At 50.2% G+C, this 16,737-nt stretch overlaps 1 protein-coding gene across 28 annotated transcripts in view; it reads left to right on the top strand.

The window, feature by feature from the left end:
* Positions 1-16,737, top strand: part of SLC39A11 (solute carrier family 39 member 11) — a 445,093-nt gene that overhangs the window by 321,826 nt on the left and 106,530 nt on the right. The gene's annotated exons all lie outside the window — the stretch shown is intronic.

The raw sequence follows: 16,737 nt of genomic DNA on the forward strand, positions 1-16,737 counted from the left end.
GTTAAGGATCCGGTGTTGCCATGAGCTGTGGTGTAGGTTGTAGACACGGCTCGGATCCCACGGTGCTGTGGCTATGGCATAGGCCCGCAGCTATAGCTCCAATTCGACCCCTATGCCACAGGTGTGACCCTAAGACAAACCAAAAAAAAAAAAAAAAAAAAAGAGAGAGAGAGAGAAGGGGTCAATGATGAAGTTGAAGAGATCTCTAAGATAAGAGAGTGAAAAACACAAGGGTGTAAAGCTAGAGAAAAGAAGATGAGAAAACAAGCAGATGAGCCCACTGGGATCAGCTGCTGACTGACGGGCATTCCAGAAAGAGAAGATGAAGATGAAAAAGGTGCCAAAGTGGAGTTCCCCGGTGGCTCAGCAGGTGAAGGATCCAGTGTTGTCACTGCTATGGCTCAGGTCGCTGCCGAGGTGCAGGTTTGATCCCTGGACCAGGAACTTCCGCCTGTTCCAGTCAGCCAGAAAATAAATTAATTAATTAAAAGTGCAAAATTGGTACAGTAACCATTTCCCCAAACTGAAGCGGGTGGGTTTTTCAGACTAGGAAGGCCCCCCTGTGCCAGCCTCATAAGTAAAAAAGGGACCCTTACTAAGATGCATCATCTTGAAATGTTAGAATGCCGTTGTCAGAGGCTGCGCAAAAGGGAAATGGTGCCGAGCCAGAGGGGACGGAGAAATAACTCAGCAGCAGCTCTGGAAGCCGCGGGGCTGAGGGATGGGGGCTCCAGTTCCCAAGTGTCAACCCTTTACTGTTCTGAGGGAAAAAGATTTTTTTTGTGTGTGTGTGTCTTTTTGCCATTTCTTGGGCCACTCCTCAGCATATGGAGGTTCCCAGGCTAGGATTTGAATCAGAGCTGTAGCTGCTGGCCTACACTGCAGCCACAGCAACGTGGTATCTGAGCCGCATCTGTGACCTACATCACAGCTCACGGCAACGCCGGATCCTTAACCCACTGAGCAAGACCAGGGATCGAACCCGCAACCTCATGGTTCCTAGTCGGATTTGTTAACCACTGAGCCACAACGGGAACTCTGGGAAAAGGATTTTAAATGCAGAATTTTCTATATCCAATCACCAAGTCACTCAAAAAAAATTTTTTTTTAAGATTTGTCCCTTTTAAAATTTATTTAGTCTTTTTAGGGCCGCCACCGCGGCATAGGGAGGCTCCCAGGCTAGGGGCTGAATCGGAGCTACAGCTGCTGGCCTACGACACAGCCACAGCCACGTGGGATCTGAGCCTCATCTGTGACCCATACAGACCACAGCTCACGGCAATGCGGATCCTAACCCACTGAGTGAGGCCAGGGATGGACCCTCCATCCTCATGGATCCTAGGCCAGTTCATTACTGCTAAGCCACAATGGGAACTCCTGTCCCTTTTTTTAAGGAGGCTATGGAGAATGGCTAGGAAAAGTCAGGGCTGAGAAGACAGTGAGCTAAGCAGGAAAAGGTGGATACCAGACCATGTAACAGCCCGCTGTTTCCACTAGGACCGTGGAAGAAAGTTGTGCCTGGAACAGGTCTCTCACCTGGTCTCCATGCTTTCAAAGACTGAGGGGCCAGAGAAGTCCGGCTCAAGTCAGCACTGAGCCCCGTCTCCTGGTCCCCACAGTTGGGGCCTCAAGTTGGCCTGGGAGCTCGCCTGACATTCCCCTGTGAACTGAGGAGGTCATGTTCAAATCCAAGCCTGCAAACAGAGGGAAGGGAGGCTTCAGGTTGTGTCTCACCCATCAAGGGACAGAAGGCACACCTGCCAGGCCTCATGAGTGTGAATCTGCTGTCCTGACAGCATTTAGGACAAACCAAACATCAGGAAGTGTGTGTGGCCAGCTCCAAACGCTGATTGCAAAGCCTGCCGAATGAACCAGCTACTGCTGCTTCTGCTTCTACCACCGCCCCAGTTTGCCCGTCATCGGCCTCCCTCGAGCTTGGCCTTTGTAGAGGCCTGGGATGCCTCCAGGCTGGGGGAGGGTGGACGAGGGTTTCACAGGCAGCCTGGAGACGAGAGGGGTGGGGTTTTTTCAACAGTCACGTCCACACGGCAAGGGAGGGAGGTGGCTATTCTCAGTGAAGGGTGGCTGCTGTCACCAAAGTAGGGAGAGGGGCGCTGAGCAGGTAAGAACTAAGCCCTCTCCCAACCCACCATGACTCTTTAAATAGTGCCAGAGCATTTGCAGATGCAGGAGGGAGTCCTAAGAACAGACCCGGTGTGTATTTATCATCGTAATGTTGGCTCACGTCACATACAGTAGTCAGGTTCTTTGATGATGGGCACTTTGGAAATTATTTAGTTTACCCTAAAATGCCACTTTACAGATCGAGAAAGTGGGTGATTTGTCCAAGCGTTTACAGGTTGGTAATGGCTGTGATGGGACCAGAAGCAGGTCGCTTGATGCAGTGTGATGTTTCTGCCACGAGTCTGCTCTGCCTCACTCCCGGCAAAGGCTTTTTTTTGGTCTTTTTGTCTTTTTAGGGCTGCACCTGCGCGGCACCTGGAGGCTCCCAGGCTAGAAGTCCTATTGGAGCCGCAGCTGCCGGCCTATACCAGAGCCACAGCAACGTGGCATCTGAGCTGCATCTGTGACCTACACCACAGCTCACGGCAATGCCGGATGGATCCTTAATCCGCTGAGTGAGTCCAGGGATCAAACCCTCATCCTCATGGATGCCAGTCAGGCTTGCTAACCGCTGAGCCACAATGGGAACTCCCTGGCAAATGCTTTTCAGGCACTGGAAAACACATTAACTTCTCGGGTGGTTAACCATTCCTTCTGCAGTCTGACCATGCAGTTAAATTGCTTATGTATCTTTGTAATAAAGTGTGTCCAACTCCAGACTCTAGATTCTAAGTCACCGCCACAAGCCCTGGCCTGGGCTGGGAGTGGGGGTGAAGTGGGGTGCGAGCTCCCAACAAGGGTGTGTCCCCCTGCTGGCTTTGCACTGGGGCCAGAGCTTTCCCTGACCGTGGCTGCTGGGCGGAGCTCCGTGTAAGACTCCAGGGAAATTATATGGGGTGGTTCCTCGGTCCTAGGATTTCACATTCAAATGTGGGGACTCGGGATAAAAATATGTCAAGACAAAGTTTACAAAGAAACAGAAACAGAAGCAAGGGCTCTGCAGGCATTTGTCTCTAAGAGCTCATTTTGTGTATAAAATTGGTGAGAAAGGGGTGTGATTGATGGGGCTTAAGGAAGGCATCCGACCCAGGGTAGCAGGAACACAGAATCAATCCTGGATGAGCTGACTTCACCCCGGTAGCCCCACTCACCCGCCTTCAAGGCCATTAGAGGGGAGCAGGGCAAGCGGGGGAAGCAAGACTCATCCTTTATTCTAGCCAATACCCATCAAGGGCCTCTCCGTGCCAGATGGGAAGATGCAAAGCCAAGAAAACAGATGGAATCTGTCCTCCCGGAGCTGAGGACCTGGCTGGGGAGGTCCCACCAGGGGGAGAGGCAGGGAAGAGCCTGGAAGGAACCTCTCTGAGGGGTTCGCTGCTGTCTTTTAAACCCTTTACGCCCCTCTCCCGTGAAGGAAGTGGTACGTTATACCAGCCTGGTGAGGACCAGTCCAGGCCCCTCCCTAGCCTGTTTGGGCCACAGGCCTCAGTTGGCTTCTTTGCATCTCCTGAGAGTGTGGGTTTTCTCTGCCCAAGAGTCCATGCCCAAGCCAGTGGTGCAGATTCTGGACGCAGAGACGCTTCAACCCTGGAAGGGTTCATGGTCCCGAGGTGTTTGTGCATAGACAGGTACACAGCCAGCAAAATCGACCTTTGGGGCCGCTTGCCCAATCATTGGCTGCCCAAAAGGCCAGCCACATGGCTGGAGCATGTGGTCCCATAGCCATACTGTGAGTCCAAGAATCTGGAAGCCTTGCTGGTGCTGCACCCCAGGGGATGCAGCAGCAATGGGTGTCCTTAACCAGGGGCAGCGAGACGAGGTGGCAGGTGCGCAGGGGTACAGTGCAGCTTCAAGCAGCACATTGGCATTGAGATTTAATCTGCTGATGGGAAAACCAAATCCCTTATTTCTATTCTAACAATCAAGAAAGACATCCCCTTTTTGTTTGATAGAAGGGACTGTGCGTTTAAAGGAGCTGAGGCTGTTTGCTTGCCTCATCCCCTGCAGGTCCCTCAGGATGCTCAGTGGCTTGTCCCACCAGGACTCCTTGGACATTTCCAGCCTGGGGTTGGTGTGTCTGTAATGGGGACTTTTGACACGTCTGCCGGGCTCTTGGGAACACAGCCAGCTGACACTTCTGAGCACCCCCTTTCCTGCCTCCTCCCAGCTTCCTCGTGGGCACCTCCAAAGCCCTTCTGGTTACAAGGCTTGGTTCTCTCTTGCCCAGCAGCTAGACTTGACTTTTCTAGCCCCTTCCATTCCCATCCCTCTCCCTCCCCACTCACATTGGCTAGTGTGATTTCAGGACCAAGTTTATCCCTGGGGCCACGAGCCTCTTCTTTGCCCAGGAAGGGGCATTCTCTTCTCTCCTCTCCCTCCCCAGGCTGTATCTCGAGACACTTCCCTTTAATCACAGCTGCTGTCTATTGAGAACCTTCTGTGAGTCACAAAAAACACCTTACCTTATTCTCACCATGATTCCCTGGAACTGTAATTCTTGTTTGATAGAAGACTTGGTGTTTATATATATCACCTCCAAAGATCCCTCATATCCATATGCATAATAATAAATTTTCTAATAGTCTTGTTGAGATTTTATATATATATATATATATACATATATATATATATATATATGTATATTTTTTTCCATTTTATGTCCATACCCATGGCATATGGAATTTCCCTGGCCAGGGATTGAATCAGACCAGCAGCTGCGACCTGGGGCACAGCTGTAGTAGCCATTCTTTAACCCACTGCGGAGGGCCAGGGATCAACCCGCACCTCTGCAGTGACCTAGCTGCTGCAGTCAGGTTCTTAACCCACTGTGCCACGGGGGGAACGCCAGTGACTTGGTATGTTTTTGAGGCCTTTTAATCTTTTAATCGGAATGTACTGAAACTATGATTAAATGTTTTATCTACTTTTTTTTTTTGTCTTTTGTCTTTTTGTTGTTGTTGTTGTTGCTATTTCTATTATCTACATTTTAAAGGTTTTTTTTTTTAAATAAAAAATTGTATTATTATGAACAGCTTTATTGAGAGATAATTGACATACCATAAAATCTGCCACTTTTAAATGTACAGATGAGAAGTTCCTGTCTTGGCGCAGCGGAAACCAATCTGACTAGGAACCATGGGTTTGATCCCTGGCCTCACCCAGTGGGTTAAGGATCCGGCATTGCTGTGAGCTGTGGTGTAGGTCACAGACACGGCTCGGATCCAGTGTTGCTGTGGTTCTAGCGTAGGCCAGTGGCCACAGCTCCGATTAGACCCCTAGCCTGGGAACCTCCATATGCCACCTGTGCGACCCTCGAAAAGACAAAAGACAACAAAAAAATAAGTACATAAATAAATGTACAGATCAAATGTTTTTTAGTAAGTTTACAGTTATGCAAACATCCCCATAATCCGCCTGTAGAACTTCCATCACCTCCAAAGGTCCCTCACATCCATATGCATGATAATAAATTTTCTAGCAGCCTTGCTGAGATGTGCTTCACATACCGTACAAGTCACCCATCTGAAGTGTAGAGTTCAGTGGCTTCTCATGTATTCAGTTGTGCAACCATCATCACAATCGCTCTCCCCCCCCAAAAGCCCCCTGTACCTCTTAACTGTTCCCTCCCAGACCATAGTCCCTTCCCAGACCTAGGCAACCACCAATCTGCTTTCTGTCTCTATAGATTTGCATCCTCTGGACATTTCATATTAATGGGATCGTGCAATGTGTGGTCCCTCGTACCCAGCTTCGTTCACTGAGCATAGTATTTTCAAAGTTCATCCACGTTGTAGTACGAATCAGTCCTTAATTCCTTTTTACTGCTGAGTAATATTCCATTGCATGGCACAGTAGTATTTAAGTGTCATCTTTGAGTCACGGGGTAGAAATACACTAGTTACTGAGGCATTCACTCCCAGGGCACCGGATTCTAGATGCAAATGCCTTCTTTATTTTTTATTTTATTATTATTAAAGTATAGTTGATTTACAGTGTTTCGTCAAGTTCTATTGCACAGCAAACTGACCCAACCACACACATTTCTTTGTGCTGTACATCTATCAGCACTTCTCAGCCCAAAGCACCCCCCCAGAGGCAGCCTGAAGAAGTGGTTATGAGCATATACCTGGCTAGGAAGCAAAGGACCTAGGTTTGGGTTCTAACTCTGCCAGTAGCTTGTGTTGGATGCTTGTTATCTCTAAGCATCAGTCCCCTCATCTTCGGTCTCGACAGGGATGGTTGCATCTCGTGGTTTGCATCTCATGTGTTGTGGGGAGGATTAGACAAGGCTGTGTATGCCAAACTGGTATTGACATAGACCTACTGGTCGGATTATGTGTACTGGTCAATCAGCCTTCCCCCAAACCTTTGGTCCTTCCAGCATTTTCTAGAATAAATGGAACCTCCCGTTCCCAGCACCCCATCCTTTAAAGCTCTGTCCGGTGCTACCTTCTTCTTGCCTCATCACCTTGGTGGAATGGAAGAAGGAGAAAGGAAAGACAGTGAGTGTTCTCTGCTGCCACTGGTCACCTTTTTCCTTATTGTAGTCAATGCTCACAAACCCATTCCGCAAGTGTGGAAACTGAGTCCTGCAGAGGCTCCACATTGCCTCCACAGTAGACTGCTGGGCATTCCTCTAGTGCACGGTGATTATTATTTATTATCATTCCCAGTAACATAGTCTCCTGCACTGCTTGGATCACAGATATTGTGGCATGTGTGAACTTCATGCCCTCAATTAGAGGGTAAACTCCTAGTGGACAGATCCTTGCTTTGCATCAGGCTGTTGCAGTGTCCTGTGCATGGACAGCGAACCACACTCCTCTTACACAGCTGGCTACTTACAGATTGACACCTTGCTCTTGGTTTGGGAATCATCTTCCCTGGAGCTCTGCAAGACGTCTGGAAGTTTCCACGCCACCTCCCTCATGATCTCTCAGGGGCTGCCTCATCCCTGTAGACAGCTCTGTTCTGACAACTCTTGTGTGAATCACTTATTTAGCCTGTGGCACCTGCCACCTTGCATTATATTGTCATTTATCCTTTCTGTGTGTGTGTGCTGTTTTCCAAAGGAGCTTTGAAAATCAGGGTCTAGGGGTGGTGTCTTTTTGTATACTCAGCACTTCTTGTATCTTGCGTGTGGTCAGTGCTGCGTCTGTGCTGGGTATGATGCTGTGATGCCCTTGGACCCGAATGCGCGTGGCTTGCTCTGGACACCATGTGTCCCAGCCTCCCATTGGTGAAATATTGCCTCCATCCTTCCTTCTCCCTACCTTTCCCCTGCCGTCTAGCTCTGCCTCCTGCCTTCCTCTCTTATCTGACATTTCCCTGGGGGAAGGTGGAAGGTTCTGCCTGCAGAGACCACGTCTCAGGCTGCTGTCCAATTGCTCATGGGGAGGGCATTCTTCCAAGAATCTGGAGTAGGGGTGCTGGCAACAGTGGGGCAACAAACCCCCATACATATGGGGTGACCCCAAAGTGAAGGAGTCAGGGCCGTCCGGCCAGCTGGCTTCCTTGGATGCTGTTGATGGATGGGAGCAAGTGGATTTGGAGCCCATTACTAGCAGGAGGAAAGGAGGGCAGCCTCAATTAAACAAGATGTGACTTCCAGGCTCTCCTCTGCCTCATCTAGTAGAAAATAGGTTTTCTGTTGTGGCCAGAGGCCTGCTGAGTCAGTCTAACGGGCTCCCAGGCACCCGAGGCTGAGCCCAAGGCTCCCTCTTCAGGATTCCGAGCGTCTGAGCTGCAGTCAAAAGGAGTGGAGGCTGATTGGCACGGTGCTCCGTATGGAATTCGCATTTCATTGTGTTACCGTGACCCTGTGTAAAAGTCCTCCCAACTTGGACTTCTCTCTGACGGTCATTTTCTACATCCTGCTTTTGCCCCATCCTTCTTTCACCTTCTCTTTGTTACTTGTTCATTCATTCACTCATGTATTTGTTTGTTCATCCAACAAAGAGTTGTTGAGCCCCTGTTATGTACCAAATGCCGTGGTATTCACCAGGGGTGTGGCATGCAACAGTCCTTGCCTTCTCGGAATCTTGAATTCGAAAGGGAGGTGGACGGCATCCACCGAGCCACACACACTTGCCCTCGTGACAGGTGGTGAGAAGCAAGAGCACAGCCTGCTGTGACCGCCGAGCCATCCAGCAGGGAGCGCTGACCTCACGCATTGGGAGGATTTAAAAATACATCCATAAGGCCTTTGACATTTTTCCTTTCAAGCGGTGGAGCCCAATTCACCTTCCCCTGGGTGTGCTGGACTTCACAGTTAGGGAAAAGCAGAAAGAATGGTGGATCACTCTACGGATGGGTCATCCAGGGTCTCTCTGCCTCCATCTGGGTAACTCTGTTGCTCTCCCTCTTGGATCGCTTGTTCTGGGGAAAGCCAGCTGCCGTATCACGAGCATCACTTTGGAGAGACCCAGATGCTAAGAAGCTGAAGCCTCTAGCCGGCAGCCACACGAGTGAGCTTGGAAGTGGATCTTCCAGCCCCAGCCCGGCCTTCAGATGACCACAGCCTCTGCCAACGTGTTGACCATGAGAGGCTTTGAGCCAGAGCCACCCAGTTAAGCCATTCCTGGATTCTCAGCTCATGGAAGCTGGGCGCTAATACATGTTGATTGTTTAAAAGCAGTAAGTCAGGAGTTCCTGTCGTGGCGCAGCGGAAGCGAATCCGACTAGGAAGCATGAGGTTGCAGGTTTGATCCCTGGCCTTAGTCAGTGGGTTAAGGATCTGATGTTGCTATGAGCTGTGGTATATAGGTCACAGACGCAGCTGTGGTGTAGGCCAGCAGCTATAGCTCCAATTTGACCCCAAGCCTGGGACACTCCATATGCCAAGGATGTTGCCCCAAAAGGCAAAAATAAATAAATAAATAGATAGATAGATAGATAAAATCACTAAGTCATAGAGTAATTTGTTACATGCAAATTAAATAGATAAATCAACCTGAGTATCATGGAGCTTAATTCTTTGATACCCTGCTTCACTGAAGTTTTTGTCGTATCCTCACTGTATTTTAGTTTTTTGGGCTAGCTTTTTGGTTTACTTCATTCGTTGTTATTAACCACAACGATGCGTATGTACATACACATGCGTGTATTACGTCCTTGCTTTGGATCGATGATGAGTGTGGGTAACAGCATTCTGTCCTGCAGTCAGAATCCTCTTCCCTCAGAATTTTGAGGCACTCCTCCACTGTGTGCAGTGTGGATGCTGATGTGTCCGACGCCTTTCTTTCCCACTCACAGGAACTGTGTGAGATGGTGAATGTTTGCTGTTGGAAACTGCTCGGTTCAGGGTACCTTGTCCCGCAGCCGTGGACAACTGATACAGAGAGGCAGAGAGAAGAAGGGGAGCACGACAGCGTCCTTGCTCGAGGACGCGAAAGTTACGCTGAGACCTGAAAAACGAGAAGGATGGACCAGGCGAAAGGGGTGGTTGTGGGGGCAAGTATGCGCAGAGCCCTGCGCCCACGAGGAGCATGATGAGATGCGGGAAGAGAGAGGAGGTGCTTGTGGCTGCAGCGTAGCGGGGGGTAGTGGCTGTGATGCAGCTGGTGAGGGAGGCGGAGGTCGGGGCGGAGGTCGGGGCACCGGGGCCTCAGGGAGCATGCGGAGAATTCTGCATCTCATCTCAAGAGCGATGGGAAGCAAAGAAAATTTGGGTTGGGGGAGCAACGTACCAGATGTTCTCACTCGACTGGCAAAATAATGGCTGGGGGCCCAAGAAAAGAAGATTCACACGTGCTGGCTCTCCCTGCCCGTGCTGGCTTCTGGGGGCTGCTCTGCTCTACTCTGTTCCCCAAGGTTTTGCTTCCTGCTCTTGGACAAGCCCCTTTCCTAATCACGGGCAACTTGGACTCCGGGACCACACGAGTCATTTGTATTCCTTAGCCACACAGCCGCGATAGGCGTGAGCATCTTTTTAAAAAAATTTTTTATAAAAAGTATGGTTGATTTACAGTGTTGTGCCAATTTCTGCGGCACAGCGACAGGCACACACACACACACACACACACACACACACACACATATACACACACACATATATGATAGTCCCTTTCGTGTACTATCTGCCATCATGGTCTATCTCAAGAGACTGGGTAGAGTTCCCTGTGCTCTACAGTAGGACCTCATTGCCTATCCATTCTAAATGTAATAGTTTGCATCTGCTACCTTCAAGCTCCCCGTCCATCCCACTCCCTCCCCCCTCCCCCTCGGCCGCCCCAGGTCTGTTCTCCACGTCTGTGCGTCTCGTCTGTTTCTGTCTGTAGATAGGTTCATTTGTACTACATTTTAGATTCCACACAGAAGTGACATCATATGGTATTTGTCTTTCTCTTTCCGGCTGTCTTCACTTAGTGGGAAGCAGGAACTCTCGAGTGTCCTCATTCTAGGTGAAAGGAGGCGTTGGGACCCGCTGTGCCCAGTACATGGTGACTTTCCCCGGGAGTTACCGTCAGCTCCCAGGTGCCATCTCCTTTCCCTGGGTTGGCAAGGCTGCGCTCCAGAGAGCCCTGCAAAGCTCAGGCACAGCTGGATGCTAACAGGGTCCTGAATGTCAAGGCTGCCCTTAGCACTTGGAGGCAAGACCGTAGGGCTCTCCAGCTTCGGGCCGGAACACTCTGTCTTTCCCACGCGTGCTCCCTGGGGAGGGGAAGGGGTTTGGGAACCCCCAGCGCTCTGACTCGCGTTTGCAGAGCAGGGCTGTGACTCAGGGTTCAGGTTTGCACACCGCTCAGGTCCACCCTAAACCATAACCTCAGAGAAGCAGAGCTTGTTTCCTTCCCATCATTGCTTATTCCTTTCTGTGCACCTTAGGCCGTGAATTCAGATACAACCATGTGCATATCAAGAGGCATTTTCCCCTCAAAAGCTTGAGAGCTATTCTCCTGAATCCTTTTTCTCCCTTATCTGTCTGTTCCTCTTTTCCACACAAAGCATTCTGTCATCAACTCCTAAGTATTATGTTAGAGGAAAAAAAAAATATGTCCAGTCCAGGGCTTGCAGATAGAAATGCACCGCTGGACCAGGCAGTTTGTGTAAATAAGGCAGGTCAGCTGGTAAAAGACAATAGGGAGGGGTGGGGCCCGTGACTAACTGCAGAAGCTTGCTCCTGATTGGCTGCAGCCCAGGAGTCTGTGCCCTGCCTCTGCTTGTTGACTCTTCTAGGGACAGTGCAAGGCCTTGTGTCTCGAAGCCTTGCCATAAGTCCATCCCCATTCTAGCTTTTTCCATACTCTATTCCCAGAATTACCATCTTAAACTGACAAATCTGCTCACTAATCCCCCACTGAGGGTCTCTGCTGACTCTGGAGCCTGCAGGAGGCCGTGGGAACATCTCCTTTTGTATGGTTCCCTAAATGCCACATTCCCATTCTGATTTCCCCTACTCGGGGGAGCTGCTTCTTTCTCTCTCTCTTTTTTTGACTTTTTAGGGCCGCATCCGCAGCATATGGAGGTTCCAGGCTAGGGGTCAAATCAGAACTGCAGCCTCTGGCCTGTGCCACAGCCACAGCAACTTGGGATCCGAGCCACATCTGTGACCTTTACCACGGCTCATGGCAACGCCGGATCCCTAAGCCACTGATCAAGGCCAGGGATCGAACCCACATCCTCCATGGATACTAGTCAGATTTGTTACCGCTGAGCCAGGAGCTCCTTGAGTCTCTGATGCTACCTTTGTATGCCTGGCACTTATTAGCACAGTTCTGCCAAGAGGAGTCGGTGTTGTCTGCTGAGTGAATGAATTTGCCCTGCACACTGCATGGTGGGTATGGCCTTACTGGTGGGCAGAGGGGTGTAGGGAGGGGTCAGGAAGGAGGCGCAGCCACCGCGTGATGGAGCATTTCATCCAGTGGAGGAAGACCTTTGATCTTGCTGTCCGCAACCAGCCTGCTGCTTTCTCGGGTGCGTGTTGTCCAAGAGGGAGCTGACAGTTCTAGTAGCAGCGGTGGACAATGAGATTTGATGAAAGGCAACTGGGGAGATGAGGAAGAATGGTGATGAAGACTAGAGCGTGTTGGAGTTCCTGCTGTGGTACAGTGGGTTAAGGACCCAGTGCTGCTGCTGCTGTGGCTTGAATTCAACCCCTGGCCTGGGAACTTCCATATGTGGCAGGTGTAGCCAAAAAAAAAAAAAGAATTTGAGCATGGACTCTGGAAGAGATGAGCTTGGATCCAAATCCTGACTCTGCCACCTCCTACTGTGTGACCTTGTGTGTTTTAAAGCCTGAAATGCTGTGTGCTCCCCTGACGTCAATGAGCCTCAGAAGGCCCCAAAGTTCGAGCTGTGCGTCCCCTGCCCTCAACAGGTACCCTCCTCACCCCACGGGATAGGGCTCCCCAGCAGCCAGACCAGCACCTCGCCCCTCGTCCTCAGGACTCTTCAAAGGAGCCACTCATCTCCTCCCTCGGGAATAAGAGCCACCTCACCTTCTTGTTACTGCAAAGCCTTCCTCCCACGGCCCCTCTGGTTCCCTCTGTTCCTGACCACAGCCCCCAGGTGGCCCTGCATGGCATGCATGGTCCCCTCCCCTGGCTGTGAGTGTGTGTGACGGTCTCATGTGTCCAGAGTCAGATGTTGTGGGTTTGTCCTCCTCACACTCTGTAAGATGGGCCGTCCCTCCCTCACTGCCGGGGCGAATCGGAGCTGGTCAGAGCACCTTGGAAAAGTGACCTCCCCTCTCTGGGCCTTGGTTTCCTTCTCTATAAAATGAGAGGTTATCTTAGTATCTGCGTCATTGGGTCGCCACGAGCATTGAATGAAATGCTACCTATAAAGCACTTAAGCAGTGCTTGACACTCAGGAAACACGGTGTTAGTGCGTGGCGTTGTCATTTGCTGTTCCGGACCTGGTTCATTGGTTTTCAAACTTGAGCAGAGGTCAAGGCCACCTGAAGAGCTCTGCTGCCTCCCACCCCCACGGGTCTAATTCGGTAGATCTGGGATGGGAACTAAGAATTTGCATTTCTTTTCTTTTTCTTTTCTTTTTTTTTTTGTCTTTTGAGGGCCACACCTGCAGCACTGGGAGGGTCCCGGGCTAGGCGTTGAATCGGAGCTGTAGCCACCAGCCTACACCACAGCTGCAGCAACGCCGGATCTGAGCCGCAGCTCACGGCCATGTCGGATCCTTAACCCACTGAGCGAGGCCAGGGATCAAACCCACGTCCTCATGGATGCTAGTCAGGTTTGTTTCCGCTGAGCCATGACGGGACCTCCGGAATTTGCATTTCTAACACATTCCTATAATGCTGATGCGGCTGCTCTGAAGGCCCCACCTTGAGAACCACTAGCTTCGTGCAAAAACCTCCTAGGGAGGGAGCTAGGGTCTTTGACGTTGTCTCAGTCAAATGACTGTGTGGGTTCGCCTTGGCTGCTTATCCTTAGTTTCCCTTCTTCACTGTCCACTAACTGTGCGTGCAAATGTGATACGAATTCAGAAATTCCGCTTCCTTTGAAAGCAGCATTTTCTTCCTATCAGCTCACTCCTTGGAGATGCGGTTTCAGTCTCTCCGTCCCCGTGGTGTAAGGAACGTGTTGGCCAAGGGTAATGAGCTCAGCTTCTGTCTCGGGGTGTGGTTCTACCCTCGAGCGGGGCTGCCGTCTGCCTTGCCCGGCTCTCTTTGTGCAAGTCACCCCGTATGTGTTTCCCATGTTGGTTTGTGAGCGCTTGACCACAGACGACCGGGATGGAATCTTTTTTGCAGTCAGAGAACCTCTGAGATTAGCCCCACCTGGAGTCCTGGTTGGGTCTGTCAGCTCTCCCAGAGGCACAAGAGACCTTGACACTAAATGATTCCTGATGCCTTATCCACAGGAAGAGAAAAATAAACGGATCTTCTGCCCGGTGTGTTATTCCCAAGTCCCCATTGTGTAGCCATAAATAAGCAGCCTCCCTGGCTCCTTTAGCAGCTACTTTACATTTTTGAATCCTAGGTGGCGAGTGGATTTGAATTTTCATGGCACAGAGCATCCTGGCAGCCTTGATATCCCCCAGCTCACACTTCTGTCCTGGAGGCCGGGAGGGGGGGTCAGAAAACTGAATTTAAGTTCCCTGCACAAACATCTCCAGGTTTGCCAGACCAGCGATGCAAGGTGAAGCTTGACCACGTTCGTGAATTATTGATTCATCATGGCAGGTGCCCGTACTTAGCAAAACCTCTCTTCCTTCTCCAGTAATGCTTGACCTCCCGGCCTGGACTTCTGGATGTCGAGGCCTTTAAACTGCCCCAGGAGGTGAGGTTCTGTAGGCCCCCTCATAATGAAAACGTCCTTTCTAGGAGTTCCCGTTGTGACGCAGTGGAAATGAATCTGACTAGGAACCATGATGTTGCCGGTTCGATCCCTGGCCTTGCTCAGTGGGTTAAGGATCGCCATGAGCTGTGGTGTAGGTCACAGACGTGGCTCAGATCTGGCATGGCTGTGGCTGTGGCATAGGCCTGCAGCTACAGCTCTGATTAGACCCCTAACCTGGGAACCTCCATATGCCACAGATGCGGCCCTAAAAAGACCAAAGACAAAAAGAAGAAAAAGAAAAAGTTCTTTCTTGTAACTAATTCAGATGCTTCAGGGGAGGGTAGCTTGGAATCGGTTTCCTGTTTTATGCGTCTGTACTGCCTGTCCTGCACCGTGGGTGACGGAGAAGGGTTTGCTGCGATGACCTAAAGGCTGGACTCGGCATACAGGCCATTAACTTCCAGGTAATACACCTGTTTCCCACTGTGGTGACAGGGGACTGGCTTTCCTATCCTGTCACAAAACCGTCTTTCATCTCACGTGCCACTTGCCCAACACCTTCTTGTTGACCTGAGCTGCCCCGGGGGCCAGTCCTCTGCTGCTGTTCTCTGTGGTCCCAGGTCATGGCGCACGGGCAACGTTAATAATGAATCTCTCGGTTGTTTGTGGGGTGGAATGAAGGATTGCTGCCTTCAAAGCCTTTCACTTTATTGATGACGGGGGTGGGGGGGAAATGGAGCACTGGCCCCTGAGAACGTACCGCTCAGTGGAATGAAGGTCCTGCCGTCCGTGCAGGTGAAAGAAAATACCCGAACCCTCCTGCGCTGTTGGTGGGAATGTAAATTGGTGCAGCCATGAGAGAGAACACTGTGGAGGTCCCTTAAAAACTAAAAATAAGAGTTCCCTGGTGGCTCCGCCAGTTAAGGATCCAGCATTGTTACAGCCGTGGCGCAGGTTTGATCCCTGGCCTGGGAACTTCTGCATGCCTTGGATGCGGCAAAACAATAACAGTAACAACAACAAAAACTAAAAATAGAGTTACCAAGTGATCCTGCGATCTCACTTTTGGGCCTATCTCTGGAAAGATGAAAACTCTAATTCAAAAAGATATATGCCCCCTGTTGTTCATGGCAGCACTATTTCCAACAGCCAAGACATGGAATCAGCCTTTGTCCACTGACAGATGAATGGATAAAGAAGCTGTGGTATATATATATATACACAATGGAATATTACTCATTCATAAAAAAGAAGGAAACGATGCTGTTTGCAGCACCATGGATGGACCTAGAGATGACATACTAAGTGAAGTCAGAGAAAGACAAACACCACGTGATACCACTTATGTATGGAATCTCAAAAAAGGATACAAGTGAACTTATTTATAAAACATAAACAGACCCCTCAGTGGGTTAAGGATCCAGCGTTGCCGTGAGCTGTAGTGTAGGTCACAGACACGGCTTGGATCCCGCGTTGCTGTGGCTCTGGCGCAGGCTGGTGGCTACAGCTCCAATTAGACCCCTAGCCTGGGAACCACCATGTGCCGCAGGAAGTGGCTCTAGAAAGGAAAAAAAAAAAAAAAAGTTGGTTTGGAAAAAGCCAGACAGCCAAAGTTGCTGAAAAATGAAGGCATGGCAAGTATATACGGGGACTGCTAACTGGTGGTGTGGTGTCGGTCAACTTCCTCCACCATTTTTTTCTCTTTTGTGTAAAGGGAAATGGATAAACACTAACCAGTCTTCAGACATTCTCTGGATGCTCCTGTGACATGGTTCTCAGATCAGCAAAACCATGAAATAAAGTAAATGCACAGAAACAGGGAGAAAAGCAAATTCAGCCAGCAGTGGTGGCGAGCGAGGTATTGGGAGAGCTGGGTATGGGGTGGATCCTAGCAGAGAAACTAGATGAAGAATTTCTGACTGAGGGATCCAGGAAGTGTGGAGGAGGTGGCCTCAGGTGCTAACTTGGGTCTAATCAGTGGGGAAATGACCTCGCTTTCCCAAGCCCAGAGGATGCAATTAGAGGCTGTTTGACTCGCTAAATGCACGGAAAACAATGATTAATAAATTGAAGGCTACTTGTACTGTGCCAAGTGTTGGGGACACAGTGATTAATAAAACATGCTGTTCCTGCCCTCCCGCAGCCCAGTGGGGAGACGGACATTAATTAAAGAATTATACAAATAACTGTGAATCTTCCATCCTGATGGATCTGCCTCCACAGAAAGGGACATGGTGCCATGAGGACACGTAATAACCCGGCCCGGTGAATGGGTCAAGGCAAGGAGAAGAGCCCACCTGGGTGGATAGTGCCTCCCAGGAGGGGACCAGAAAGGGCAAGGGACTTTGGATGTGGCAGAACTGTGGCTCCA

This window comes from Sus scrofa, chromosome 12 (assembly GCF_054392235.1).
Source record: "Sus scrofa isolate SSC_HxYL_T2T_F1_AM1 chromosome 12, Sscrofa_HxYL_maternal_Yorkshire_Landrace_v2.0, whole genome shotgun sequence".
Taxonomy (NCBI): domain Eukaryota; kingdom Metazoa; phylum Chordata; class Mammalia; order Artiodactyla; family Suidae; genus Sus; species Sus scrofa.